The sequence below is a fragment of the Dermacentor variabilis genome, chromosome 3, assembly GCF_050947875.1.
Source record: "Dermacentor variabilis isolate Ectoservices chromosome 3, ASM5094787v1, whole genome shotgun sequence".
In the NCBI taxonomy this organism is placed as follows: domain Eukaryota; kingdom Metazoa; phylum Arthropoda; class Arachnida; order Ixodida; family Ixodidae; genus Dermacentor; species Dermacentor variabilis.
This window is the reverse complement of record NC_134570.1, coordinates 138003256-138018768: the sequence shown is the minus strand read 5'-3', so window position 1 is coordinate 138018768 and position 15513 is coordinate 138003256. Positions and strand designations below refer to the sequence as shown.

At 46.1% G+C, this 15513-nt stretch overlaps 1 protein-coding gene across 3 annotated transcripts in view; it reads right to left on the bottom strand.

The window, feature by feature from the left end:
• Nucleotides 1–14055, bottom strand: part of LOC142576308 (carboxypeptidase Q-like) — a 63672-nt gene extending 49617 nt beyond the window's left edge. For 2 of the 3 annotated variants that reach the window (XM_075686381.1, XM_075686380.1), the window contains exon 1: nucleotides 13889–14055. The gene's annotated coding sequence lies outside the window, so the exon portion shown is untranslated. Of the gene's footprint in view, nucleotides 1–12480; nucleotides 12607–13888 lie in introns of all 3 variants that reach the window. The other variant, XM_075686382.1, reaches the window with a different exon arrangement.
• Between the last annotated feature and the right edge of the window lie 1458 nt (nucleotides 14056–15513).

Sequence of the window (15513 nt, the reverse complement as noted above, 5' to 3'; positions counted from 1 at the left end):
CGTAGACCACGTTCCTCTGACATTGTTCACGTTACCAGGTTGAAGCCCTACCATTCGCGCTGACTCTCATCCACAAACTTTGTGATGCGGCCCCTGTCGTCACGTCCGATGTCTTTCACATTTCTTTTATTTTTTCCTTGTGGCATTTACTATCTCCCCAACTTTTAATATCATATTTAAATGTAATAATATTTTAAATAATAATATTTTTTATTATTTTATTTTGGAGGGAGGGGTAATGGCACGCACTAGTAACGCTAGATGTCGAGAAAGAAGAAGTGTGCGTGGTAGCTGCTGCAAAAACGAACTGTAAACGGCCGTTCGCTTAGAACTGACTGACTGGCTTTTCCTCTCGTGACAATATTGTACTACAGTGCTTACCAATTCCGAGGTTCATTTCAGCATTCCTGTTATCTATGTGCATAAGAAATTGCGTAATATTTCTCTAGTTGCGCCGGATTAAATTATGAATAGCATTCTGAAAGGGTCGTTAAATTTCCTTTATACCACGGTGTTTGCTTTTACCCACCTCATGTCTTTATTTTTCTTCTCGTTTGTTCCGGTGTTTCTATATTTGACGCAGTGATATTGCATTTCGCTCCGTCCCTCTCCCTATGTAATGCCCTTCAGGGCCTTTAGGGTACCTAAATAAATAAATAAATAAATAAATAAATAAATAAATAAATAAATAAATGTGGAAATAAAGCACTGCATGAGCAGAGGTCTGTGTGCGGCGGCTGTTGTGAATCGCGCCAACGCCTGATCTACGCGCTGCCTTTCACGATCTCCCGATTAGAGAAGCAATCGCGTCGCAATTCTCTTTATTCGGAACGTGTCGCACGAGACAGATTTTCCGTGCCAGCCGATACATCACAAAATGAATACACGCGTGGATTTCACGTTAGGTTCTCTCGTATTTGACGGCAATTTTTTTTTTTACTTCAGACGGAAACGGTACGACCTAGGCAGAACCCGAAGGCGACAGAATGTCTCGCAGCGTTTTCGTAGAGTTCCACAACGAGGAAAGGACTGGGGAATGAGAGCCGATCCCGAACGGGGGGGGGGGGTGCAATTTAACACACCGTCCCAAGGCGTTAGCTGCTACGAGGCGAGAATGGGACGGACATACCCGCACCCCCTCGTAACGCCAGAAAGAAAGTCCTCAATTCTAGAAGACGAATGGACGCTAGAGCGCACACAAGGGCTCTTGCTCGAGCTATATGGGATGTGCTGTAAACTTGCCAGTCGTGCTAAAGAAGTGTAATACAGTCATCCGCCTTCATAACGAAGTGCTTGTGACCTTCGAACACCTTCGTTATACAGGTCGGTTCATTGTAAAGATCGCGCCGCGCACAGCTCACACAAGAACAGGAGCAGAGTTTTTCCTTCCTTATACAGGACATTCCATTGTAGAGGAGTCCGTTGCAGACGTGCCCAACCGTAATTTGCGTTAGCATGAGAGAAGCATGCGTACGGTTTGAACAGTCGCGCTGCCGTGCCTGCGGCGCGTCAAGGTTTCGATCCAATCACATATACGTGCGAGACTAGCCCTCCGGAGTGTTGCCATTGGAACCGAATAATACCTGCAGAAGCCCACGTGCCATCGGTCAAAGCCACTACAGTTACTCTGGCAATCTTTGTAGCCTTCTGACAAATGCTTCGTAATTATTTCTTTAACGCAAAAAATGACACCAGTTTACTTCGGTAGTAGCAAAAGCATTTTACCTTAATATATCATATGCGAAGCCTTAAAGAGTACAAAGGCGATGCTGGAGGTCGTATAAGAACGCACTTCTTGAGAGCCAAAAAAGAAAGAAACAACATCGACGTCAACCCTCATTTGCAAGCAAAACAGAATTACTTGAATGTCACAGTGTAGGTGTGACGTCGCTGTGATACTTCCAGTGAGCGCAGTTGCCGTCAAAAAAGTTTCATTGTAGAGCTGCAGATGCCCGCTGGCCATTGGGGCATATACCCAGTGGTATGTATTTTACTCACTTTTCTTACATGGGCAGTAAATTCCTTTCTTGTTCTACTCCTATTTAGATGATGAAGTACACGACAATGTTAACGTGCACAGCAAAATAACATCTGGAATATAAATGCTCGAGCTCCGCGTCTAAGCTTACCGCGGCGAGCTTTGTTGCCGGGGTGCATTTGCCTCCCAATTTCCACTGATTTTCTACTTAATATATTACCTGCTCGCATGATTGTGGCCTGCCTCGTACAAGTGGCGACTTTAATGAAAAGCAGACACGAGAAAACGCGTTTTGCGGTACGTCAGGCCTTAAAACCAGCAATGCGAAACCATCGGAAACACCGCGGTAACGTTCGTCCCGTCGTCTGCTTCACGTGCCAGTGCTCTGGCTTCTGCCGTTCGCGGCACTGTTCGCCAGCACATCGCTGACATGCCGCTGGCGTCTTACGGCGGTCGCCTTGGTGCCTATAAACAGGGTTTCAGTAGCGGGGAAAAACCAGCAAACGTAGCTCCGGATTTTGCAAATCCGGAGCTACGGAAGAGCACGTCGAGCAGAAGGCGCGCTGGAAAAGCCCCATATTTACTTTGAAGCAGCGCGCATGTATGTCGTTTCTGTGCACCTTTCCTTATCGGATTTTTAGAAGTAACCTAATGAGCATGTCTTGCCATGAAGGTCATATGACACACCTAGGAAGGCCGTTTTTTTTATGAGCGTGCACACAGCGTTCACAACTTCGCCTCGTTAAACTGAAAATAAAATTTCTAAAGAGGTCCCATGTGCGGACAGTGACAAACGTAGCAGCAGTGACGCAGAAAAGCGCCAGTACACTCAAAATGGCATACAACTGAGTGCTTAGGAAACGCGTCGCTTACCGGGTGTTATTAAGTGATGCCCGCCGGCATAGGTTCTGTTTACTCCATTGTACCGCTAGATCAGCATGCTTTGAATCGAAGTGGTCTAAATGTTAATAAGCAATGCTACAGAGACAACGACTCTCTTGAGAGGTGTGTTACTTGATGCAGAGAATATTACCAAACAGGTAAAAAATTTAATTATGGGGTTTTGCGTGCCAAAAAGACTTTCTCATAATGAGGCACGTCGTAGTGGAGGACTCCGGAAATTTCGACCAACAGGGGTTCTTTAACGTGCACCTTAGTCTAAGTACACGGGTGTTTTCGCATTTCGCCCCCACCGAAATGCGGCCGCCGTGGCCGGAATTCGATCACGCGACCACGTTCTCAGCAGCCCAACACCATAGCCAGTGAGCAACCACGGCGGGTAGCAAACGTGTGGTATTCAGTAGGTAAAAATAAGACTAATTCAGCGCTGAAAAATTCCCTATCAACTGTGTTATCGCAATCCTTCCAATAGCTTATTGAAGGCATTCAGTGGTCGAGGCACCTCGAAATGTTGAGATTAGCTTCAACTTTGACATACTTATTGACACTGACTCGCTTATGGTATGAAGAGCTTTATTTAGGTCCTAAGGGATCAGTCTGGGACTGATGCGGGCCGCTCCCTCGTCGGTACAGAGAGGCCGAGCCCCTCTGCCGTCACACGGGCCCTCTGGGCTACCCTGAGTTGGTCCGCCAGCACTTCACTGTGCAGCATCCGCTGCCATCACTGTTCACCTCTAGAACCATCACCGGCCAACGCCAAGCAGCACCAAAGCGTGTGTTCTAAATCGAGCAAACCCCCACACTTACTACAATAGACTAAAACCCCGTAGTACAGATTAATTTTATTCATGATGACCGGGTTAGCGTATGTTCGTGTCTGCAGAAGCCTTAATGAAACCGCCTGTGGCCTATTTAATTTGGTATGTGGCAGGGGGAATGCCCTGCGCCTTATGTAATAGTGCTTGGTGATTTCGTTGTAGGTTAACAGTTGGTCCCTGTACTCAGGAGCGGGAGATCCAGCCCCTTCAGGGAGTACACGGCACACTAATCTTCGTGCCTCCCTGTGCGCCACCTCGTTGAGGTTATGTGGGGCTCTCTCCACTGTCCCCATATGCGCCGGGAACCAAGTAACTGTATGCGAAGTGATATTCCTACCCTGCAGCAGTCTGTTAGCCGGTTCCGCAACAACTCCTCTCGAGAAGGCTTTAATCGCAGATCGCGAGTCACTAAACACCAAAACTCTTGAATCAATTAGTGCTAGAGCAATATCCATCTGTTCGGCAACCCCCGATCTTTGGTATAAATGGAAGCGGCATTTCTAACGCTACCTTTGCCATCTACCACCACCAACGAATAAGCATTTTTACCATTAATCCATGCGGCGTCAACAAACGCAGACTCCTCCTCCTGATCCTTTGCCTCTCGCAACAAAGCCCTAGCTCTCGCGACCCGCCTCCCTACATTGCGTACTGTGTGCACATCCCGCGGAAATGGACGAACCATGATATTTGCCCTCATGTTCACGTTCAACTCGTGTAGGGGCGCCCTATCGTGCGACACAGCCACCGATTCTTCAATTGACTTTAAGATATACCTACCGGCTGGTGTACCTAGCAACCGCTCCCTCTGTGCAGTACGCTGAGCCTCGGCAATTTCATCTAAAGTATTATGCAAACCAAGTCGGAACAACATATCGTTTGACGTAGTCATAGGCAGACCAAGCGAAGCCTTCCCGGCTTTTCTGATCAATGCTTCCAATTTATTTTTCTCCCCCCTATTCCAATTTAGCATAGCTGCTACATACGAGAAATGACACATAATAAATGCGTGAACTAAGCATATCGCACCTTCTTCTCCTAAACCCCTATGCCTATTAGAGATCGTTTTTATAAGTCTTATGCCTCCTTCGTCTTCTTGGTAATACGCTGAATGGTTCTAATTTTCGATCCGTTCACTTCAAGTACAAAACCCAGGACCCTGATTGCTTCAACTTTGGGTATCACTTGAGTTTTTCACTTGTGAAAGATTGTGTGACAGCGTTGCAATACTGATGCTAGCACCTGTTTCATCATATTTGTTAGCAACGTCCGTTTGAAAATACATTGGTGCTTCACTCAGATTTGCCGCACATTGTTGGAATGTTTCCTTAAAAAAATCTTTACTGGAATTCCAATTCCAAGCTGATAGGGTTCGACAAGGCTTGAAATAGGACTAATTGGTACGGCATTTATCGGTTTACGGCGCAAAATACAGCTGAAAAGACATAGACAAACAAGTGCAAAAAAGTCGGTAAATATTTCGTTGTGTAGATAGCTTTCTCATTTGCTTTCCATATGGCAAGCTTGTTCAAGTGACTGTGACAGGAACTTCCGAAATTTTTCCTGCGCGCACCGAGGCCTCTAGTTTGCGTTACAAATGCAACATCTGCTTTCAGTGTTTGCACATGAAGTTGACATTCAGTTTCACTCACACATGTTGGGAGTACAAAACGAATACAGAAAAATGTTTGCTTTCTCGTGGTTCAGAGAATTAAAAGTTACTATATACAGCCATTTACCCCTCGTGCACTATCTAAGCTATAACCAAATCATATGACCGCTAGGTCAACACTAGCCTGCGGTTGGAAGTAATGAAGCTAACGCACAGTTGATGTCTAGCCCCCTTAATGACATCTATTTCCCCTAAAGATTCGAGTGATATTGGTAACAAAAAGAAGACAGCTAAAAGGTATGAAGCTTAAGCATGACAACTTTCAAAGTAAGCGTGATGAATAAATAACCTTCACAAAATTTCACATGCCACATAACACATTGGCGAAAGGCACGGTGTAAAAGACATTATTATAGCACTCTAAAGTTGAAGGTGCTATGCATGAAAGTGAATGCTCTCAGGAAAAAACTAGCTAAGAATAAAGCACGCAAATAAGCTCATGAAATGCATAGACAACGATGTGTGTGAATTCCCTTTCACTTGCGCAGAATCGTAGATGGAACTCACATGCCGCTGCATTACCATGAGTTTAAGGGAAGTGCAAATATGCAATAAAAGTACTGTAGTCACCAGAGAATTTGGTGGCACACGACGCATGGTGCGGTTGCTATCCTATCTCTAATGGAATGAAGGCTTTGGTTCGCTGAACTTAAGTGCGAGAAATCTTGGAAGCATACTGTTATAGTGTAGCACGCCATGCCGCATGTGTACTGGGCGGGCTAACTGCCATGACCCATGTGACGTCACATAGCGGTACACACACACACACACACACACACACACACACACACACATATATATATATATATATATATATATATATATATATATATATATATATATATATATATATATCCGGGTAGATATCCGGGTCGAACCCGGATATCTTTCCCAGTGGCGGCATTTTCCCAGAAGTACATATATCCGTTACTCATCGGTTCGGCGTGTACTTGCTTGGACGCGCTGCTAGCTCCAAGCCCCGTTGTCGTTCCTTGTGGCCGAACACTTCCTGAGCAGGGGTGTTCCGTAAACGGTGCCGTACTCCGGGAGCACGTACAGCACTTTGAAGCTGGACGAAAGCTCCGCTCGCTTGCTTCCGTTCGTGCCTGTCCACCCGTGCAGGCCCACGGCCGTCGCTTACGTGGGTAGGTAAGACGCTCGTCGCCAGTTGTTATAACGTCATCATGCAGCCAAACCGGGAATGGAATCAGTTTATTCAGGGCCGGCGTTCATATATATATATATATATATATATATATATATGAACACCGGCCCTGAATAAACTGATATATTATATATATATATATATATATATATATATATATATATATATATATATATATATATATATATATATATATATGAACGCCGGCCCTGAATAAACTGATTCCATTCCCGGTTTGGCTGCATGATGACGTTATAACAACTGGCGACGAGCGTCTTACCTACCCACGTAAGCGACGGCCGTGGGCCTGCACGGGTGGACAGGCACGAACGGAAGCAAGCGAGCGGAGCTTTCGTCCAGCTTCAAAGTGCTGTACGTGCTCCCGGAGTACGGCACCGTTTACCGAACACCCCTGCTCAGGAAGTGCTAGGCCACAAGGAACGACAACGGCGCTTGGAGCTAGCAGCGCGTCCAAGCAAGTAAACGCCGAACCGATGAGTAACGGATATATGTACTTCTGTGAAAATGCCGCCACTGGGAAAGATATGCGGGTTCGACCCGTAAACGCAAAACTTCGAGTCGTACTTAGAGAGTTTTGAACATGTAACGGCTAATGATACTGTTGACGCAAAGCACCTTCCCGTTTTTCTGGCAGTCATAGGACCAGAGGCTTACGAAGTACTGAGAAGTCTTGTTGTGCCGGCAGCCCAGGGAGAAAAGTCGTACGCAGAAGTTAAACGCCTCCTGAAGGAGCACAACAGCCCCAGGAGTTCCGTAATAGCAGAACGATGCAAGTTCAACCCGCGCGTACAAAAAGAGGGCGTGGAAGGGTTCATCGTGGAACTTAAACATTTAGTCAGAAAGTGTGACTACGGTGACTTTTTGCAAGACGCCCTGCGAGATAGGCTGGTTGATGGCATACGGAACGAAAAAACCCAGCGTGCTCTGTTTGCTGAACGAGAGCTGACATTTGATGGCGCTTGCAAAATCGCCCTGGATAGAGAACTAGCGGCGAGAGACACTGAACAACTGCGGTCAAGAGAACGAGAGGAACCCGAGCTGGTCGTGAAAAGCCGACCACACCAGTATCAGAGACCAGCTAATCCTATGCATGTTGAAGCCCGCAAGAACGAGAAATGCGCCAGGTGCGGCAGGGGACACTCATCGGAAGAATGTTGGTACAAAAAATTTATTTGTCGCAAGTGTTCGGCTGTAGGTCATTTGAAAAGCATTTGCCCAGTTGCTAGACCGAAGCCAAAAAACATGCATGCGCTCGAGTGTTCTGATGAGGACTCGGAGCAGGAACTGTACCATGTCATTATCACCAACCACTCATCTTATGAAGTGAGTGTGGAAATTGAAGGGCGTACACTGAATATGCAAATTGACGCGGGAGCGGCTGTCCCAATTGTCCCGGTGCAAGTGTACCTGTCTGAATTTCCACACGTAAAATGTGAACCGTGCAAAATGTCGTTTCGCACGTATACTGGGGAACAGATACAGCTAAAAGGGCAGTGTGACGTGGTGGTCAAGTACAACAATCAGTGCATGACTCTACCAGTAATTGTTATAAAAGACAACGGGAGGAAGTCGCGTGTGCTAATGGGGCGAAATTGGTTAGAACGTTCGAGTCTTGACTGGCTAGAAATCTTTTTTTATTGCGATAAAGACTTGCCCTTAAGGCATAATTCTTGGTGCGTATATGTATATTATGTGTGCTGTGAGGCCTGTGTTGTGTATGAATTTGGCTAGAAATTGGCCAGGTTGCAGTTGAAGACAGAGTTGCGGTGCTAAAACAGAAGTACCCTTCCGTGTTTTCTAAAAACTGGGGACAATACAAAACTTTGAAGCAAAGATTGTTAAGAAACTGGGTACAGTTCCTGTATTTTGCCCCGCTAGACCAGTTCCGTTTGCGTTGCAGGAAGGAGTTGAGCGGCTGCTGCGAGAACATGTGGAAACGGGCATGCGGCGTCCTGTAATGCGAAGTGACTGGGCTACGCCACTTGTCACAGTTGTGAAGGAAAACGGCAGTGTCCGGTTATGCGGGGATTATAAGACTACAGTAAACCCCTCTCTCAAAACAGGTCATTCCCCCTTCCCACACCAGAGGATTTGTGCCCTGCCTTAGCAGGAGGAAAGGTGTTCATTGTATTAGACCTTTCTTTAGTGTACCTGCAGCTGCCACTCACTCCGGAGTCACGGTCATTTTTGACAGTAAACACTAGCCTTTGGTTCGAATTTCAGCGCCTTCCTTACAGAGTGGCAAGTGCACCCGCTGTCTTTCAGGCAATGATGGACGAGGTACTCCATGGCATCCCACATGTAGGCTGTTATATTGACGACGTTATCGTCACAGGGGCAGGTATCGGCGACTTCCAGGAGACACTAGAACGTGTCTTGCAACGCCTCGGTGAATACAACATCACGCTTACCCTAGATAAATGCAGTTTTTTTCCGAAAATCAGTTACATACTTGAGTCGCACAATGACTGAGCAAGGCATTTACCATACCGACACAAAGAGCGCGATCTTACAAGCCCCCGAGCCCACTACAGTTAGAGCTTAAGGCGAATTTGGGAATGTGGAATTTTTACTCAAAGTTTCTCAAGAACGCTTCGACAGTAGCAGAGCCGCTTTATCGGCTATTAGGAAAGATAAAAATGGTCGTGAACAAAGGAGTGCAGCACCGCGTTTAAAGATACGAAGCACTTGCTAACAAGCAGCAAGCTGCCCACATTCTATGACGTCAAGAAACCACTTGCAATGCTTTGCGATGCATCGTCATATGGCTGGGGAGCCGTTATCTTTCACAAGACGGCTGAAGGTGAAGAAAAGCCAATTGCTTTTGCTTCGCGTACACTGTCGGAAGCAGAAAAAAAATACGCGCAGTGCGAACGTGAGGCCCCGGCGTTAATTTTTGGCCTAAAGAAAATTCACCGGTACCTGTACGGCCGAGAATTCACTATATATATACAGACGACCTGCCACTACTCGGGATACTAGTGCACGATAAGCGTATCCCGACTATCGCTGCCACGCGTATGCAACGCTGGGCTTTAACCGTCGCAGCTCACAAGTACCGGCTGAAATTTAAGAAAGGAAAAATTCGGGAGCGGCAGACGCCTTGTCTAGGCTGCCCCAACCAGGACCGGTGAAAGACGAGCCTTCAGATTGCGTGTCAATCATTCAGTGTCTCCCGCTGACAGCAGAGGAGATTCTAAGGGTCTCGAAGCGAAGCTTAACTCTATGCCGCGTGGCGCAATATACGCTAAACGGGTGGCCTAGACAGCAGGCAGATGAATTGAAATCTTACCATGTTCGCCCCGATGAGCTGTCACTAGAGCAGGGCTGCGCTACATGAGGCGTAAGAGTCGTAATTCCGGAGCCGTTGAGGAACCGCGTGCTAAACATGCTGCACGATGAGCACCCTGGCACCAGCAGCATGAAAATGCTTACGAGTAGTTTTGTATGGTGGCCAGGAATTGATTTGGCCATTGAACAGTACTTTCAGGGGTGCAAAATTTGCCAAGCCGTTCAGCCAGCTTCTCGGCCGGTTCCTCTTCACCCTAGGCAATACCCCGTGCAGTGTTGGTCACGCGTCCGCGTAGATTTTGCACAGAAGGGTACGAACGTGTTTCTGGTATTGGTCGACTCATTCTCGAAATGGATCGAAGTATGGCCTATGTCGTCAACCTCTGCACAAAAAACAATGGAAAAACTTCGGGGTGCTTTTGCCGCTTATGGCTTGCCCGAAGTATTGGTGAGTGACAATGGGCCACAGTTCACCTCAGAGCAGTTTGCAGAATTTATGAACACCAATGGTGTAAAACACGTACGTATTCCTGCTTATCACGCATCGTCCAATGGTGCTGCAGAACGAACGGTACAAACCGTGAAAAAGGCCTTACTGGAACAAGGTGCTCGAGCGTGAGGCCTCGGGTAAGCAGCCGACAGTACAGGAAGGTATTGATAGTTTTCTCATGGCCTACCGGAACACACCGAGCAGTGTGACAAGCAAATCACTAGCTGAACTATTTTTGAGGCGCCAGCCAGGCATAAAGCTTTCACTGCTCAAACCTGATTTTGCAAAAATCATGCAATACAAACAGAAAAAACTGAAAGAGCAGTGCGATTTGTTTCGTGGGCAGGAGCGCAGCTTCGTGGTGGGGGACCGGTTGGTTGGTGAAAACTGTGCGTGGTGAACGCGTTTCGTGGGAAGAAGGTGTTGTGATCCAAGTTGTCGGTGCTGCGACATATATGGTGAAAGTGCGCGATCATCTCCCGTTCACACACGCCGATCACCTGCGTCCTGGACATGCTGACCCCGGCGAGACGCCCCCGCACGCGGGGGTGGGTGTGAAACAAACACCACCAGAAGAGCCACTGGCAGACGACCACACTCCGACACCAAGACAACTGCACGCAGACCAGGATGGTCCCAGTCCCCTGGGACGCCGGCAGACGCCAATCGCGGAACAATGGAGCAAGACAAATTGGTACCGCCAGCCACAAAGCAGCCTGTACCGCCAGACCTGGCGGAGTCGCTCGTGCTAGCGGCGCCAGCTGCACGCAACTTGGAGGAACAGCCACCACTACGTCGGGGTGCTCGTGTGCGCCGGCAATCGGACTGGTTTAGATCTGAGGACTTTAAGTAATTTCCTCTTAATTAGTCATGTGGTAGTGTTAAATTGTTAAGTACACAGTACCTACTCTTATTGGGTGTTACTCTAGTTAGTTAACCCATGTATTTAATTGAGCAGGAAGGAGTTGTGATAGCGCAGCATGTCATGCCGCATGTGTACTGGGCGGGCTAACTGCCATGGTCCATGTGACGTCACATAGCGATATCTTTATATATGTGTACGCGGCACTGAATAAACTGATTCCATTCCCGGTTTGGCTGCGTGATGACGTTATAACACATACTTTATGCTTAAAAAAGCATTTAAGATAACCACTCAAGGACACATCCACTGGTGGTTAATGAAAGCTTATTTAATTTATGCACAAAAACTAGGTTATACTAGTGTGGTAATTAGAAAATGGAGTTGCTTATATCACGTTCATTTCTCCGTTTATTTTTTTGTCCGTTTATTTACATTGAGTGGCCATATTTTCTTTTATATATATGGACGTGCGCATGCAAACGATAAACTTTGGGAGCTTGTGTACTAATGCGTCTTTTTCCTTTGCACTATCTCTCGTGTGAAATATCAGCTCCGAAAATCGACAGATAGCTAATAACATATGGCTAGACTCGCCTGCGTCACGAGGGTTTGTCTATAGCGCGTGTTAACTGCAGGAAAAGCTCACTCATCAGCTGTATGACTAGCTGTGTCAACAGCTGGTCATCATGCTAGCCAGTGTTCAGTTTCAGAAGCTGTGAACAAAGAAACCGGCCATTAATGAGTTGCCTATCCGTGGCGCCTTGTGCACGTGCTTCATCCAATGGCTTGCTTCCGCCCCCCCCCCCCCCGTGGCTACTAAAAGGCCCTGGGATACAGTTCGGCCCCAGCCAAAACTACGATGTTGTCACTACGTTTGTCCACACTTGAATATGCCTGAAGAAGACCGGCTTGAGTAGGTAAAAAAATAAACGAGTCAGACAAACTTGCAGCGCATAAAGAGGTATTCAGGGATAATAAGGACACCCTACAATAGAGATTCTCCCACCACGTACAACAAGGTCACGCAACTCTTTTACCTTAGTAGGAGCGACTATCCGTTTCCACATAAGGGACTGACCAAAGCGCAGACAATCGCCTTCGGACTTTTGCAGGCGGTGATATAGCCCAACCTACTTTTATTACACTCGATCAATCCAGACACCTATACGAGCAATACCTGCCCTCAGTGCGGCGATTCAGCCAACTTCGAACAAATATTCTGGCGGTGCCCCTCGTTACGAGGTACATGCAGATCAAGCAGACCAGTCAAGGTGGAGTACCTCGCTGTAAAGCCCGGACTACGGCGACCAAATCTGAGCCGTCCAGAGAGCCCACGATGCGGCGACCAGGCTCGGCCTGCCCGCCCCAATGTGGGAGAGGCCCACGGCGAATCAGGCATCCCAGGACTGTGAATAAAGTTTTCCCATCCATCGAATTGCACCGTTACTGTTGTCCGCCATAGCTGCATGCTTTGGTTTCTTATCTTGTCCGACAACAAAAATTGTTATTTATCCTGCGTGCGTTTTTATTTCTGACGCACGAATATAACAGCTCATCATACCGTTTCTGACAGAAAAGTAACGAGCAGGGCTTTCTAATAAGAAAGAGTCCTGCCCACAGTAACTACAGGTAATTCGGGACAACTCAAATGGGTGTAGGATACCTTTTATAGTGTATGAGTATCGTACACTGCATTTTCATTCAAAGTTTTGCCAATTCCAATCGAACCACCTCGGGTATCAACGGCATGTGTAATGCAAAACTGTGAGTTTAAACTGTTTTGTTTAACGACACGTGCATTACGACACGCCCGACTTCCGACGATGTTATGCGCGTTTTGTGTATTTACATAAGACCACATTTAAGCAGTCATCTCTTAGTCAGTAGGTTGGCTCTCTTGTCCTAAATATTCTGTAATCATTGCCACACTTTCCTGTGCTCTCAGTCACAAAACTGATGAAGTGCACTAGTTGCTGATTATTAAAAATATTGTAGGCGAGTGAGAAAGTGCAATCTTTGCTGTAGTGCACGTCCTGCTTTCTTGAGCCGTCTTTCTCTCATTTAGGGCATTTCTCAGTGCTAAAGATGCTACATTCTATGTTTGAGTGAAGGAAATCTACTCAGGGTAAAATATTGACATTTCATGCACAGCAACACTTTAGCAAGGACAACTAACAGGGCAGCCTCAGGTAGCGGTTTTCGGTAAAGGACCGCGTATATGTATAATCCCAAAAACCTTTCCAGGCTGTCAGTTTTACATTGCGAAGCATTGTGCAATTGGTGAGAGTAACTATTGTACCTGCAGTGTAACCAAGTGCAGCTGCCATTACTATCATGCGAGCGTAAACAATTGTTTTTGGTTGCAGATTCTGAGTAAGTACCTTTCCTACATTTTTTTTTGTTTTGGATATTTGGAGAAGAAACAGCCCTTCTATTCGCTCAGAAAACTTTGCTCACATGAAATTAAAAGCGGTGATACGAAGCTAAGCATGGATCTAGTGGCAGCAGCATAACAAGGTCGCTTTGAATGTGGCATCAGAAAGCTTCCCATTAAAAATAGTCATCTTGCGACTGCAAGCGAGGTGCCATTTTTTTACCACCATGCGGAAGAACAACAAATTATCGCGCATCATGTTTTCGCACAACCAGTCGCAAAGAGCTTCTTAGAGTTCACCGGAAGCTACTCACCAGACAGCTTGTTGCGAGGCGTCAAATCTCTCCCACTTCACCAAGCGCGTCGGCCGGTTGCAGGCAGCTGAGTATCATGCTCGCGACTGAGGGATTCGTAACGTAATCTGGGCGTAACGCTGCCCCTTCGCAAAGCTCACCGCACACAAGCACGCTGGACGGTTTGACGGTCGCGAGAGCGCTAGCTTCGAAAGAGAGGCGGTACGAGGACAACCCTTATCGTTGAAGATATGATATCGCGGAAAGGGACACTACCTAGGGCTCTTCAGTAATCTATTTTCAGTACCTGTTTGCTTGTTATCGTGCATTTCCAAGGGATATGCGTACAGAAAAGCAGCGTGCACTGATTTTCTAGCACAACCCAGGAGACACAGTGATTGTTGGTCTTTCTCCCATTTCACTGCGTCAAAAGACTTATATTGAAAATCCATGTTAAGCACAGCACGCGCGCATCGCGTTATCATGACGTGGGGGCAGGTCGCCTATTTGAAACAAGCAGCAAAGCGGCCCGACAGGGAGATAATTCGTAGTCAGTGGGTAGATATGAAGTTTTCGATCGGGAAAGTTATCTATGGAAGGAAACGACTGCTGATACGACGCCCAACGAACAGAGTTAAGGAGTGCTCTGCGCGTGTTTTAACCATTCTGCTGCATCACATTTTCAGTAAACATGAAGACCGCAAGATTTCATGCAGTGGGCTGGATACATAAAGGGTGACCATTTTTAAGTTTCATGGTATTTTCAAAAATAGCCTGTTGCGGATGAACTAATACTAGTCCTTGAGCTGTGTTATTCATAGAGGCGGACTTTGTTTGAACGAGAAATTGAAACACATTCAACTAATTAACAGAGATTCAGCAATTACCTTCCTCATTTATTACGTTACGGCACATTTTGCAATGTACAAATTGTAGCCGGTGAGGTTGCAAGGCGTATTCACTTAGAATGAATTTCAGAATGACGCCAGTATTGAGATGTGCGCCACCGTACTTTCCGCAAAAATGCGCTGTTCCGCTTACTTTTTTTTAACAAAACACTCTTTTATGCACAGAAGTAACTGGATCGCCAATGTATTTCGTTTCACACTTTGCGAAACTATCTTTAAACTTCATTTATAGTGGATACGTCTAGCAAGCTCACCTGCGACAATTCGTAAATTGCAATATGTGTCGTAAAATAATTAATTGAAGAAGTAATTCCCGAATTCTTATCCATTAGTTATTTATTTTTCGATTTATCATGCTAGTAATGTCCACCTCTTCGGATAACCTAGCTCAAGGATATCAATTATGCTATCTGCCACAAAGGATTCTTAAAAATTACGTAACACTTAGAAAGGATCATCTTGTATAATGTGTTTTAAAATTAATAAAATTATTAATTATTATACTGAATCAGAAATATCGCTTATTGTATCGAATACAATTGTCATACTTGAGCGGGATTTTTCGCAGAGGCGCGTCATAGGTGCTAAGGTAATCCAAATCCGCATTTCACTAACAAACAAAATCTCACTAATAATTTCTTTACCTATACTTTGCTTGCTCTGACGTGGGGTAAATATATTTCAAGAAATGTAATTTAGGGAAGCCGCGGCGCTTCTTAGATTTAAGGACATTGTTTA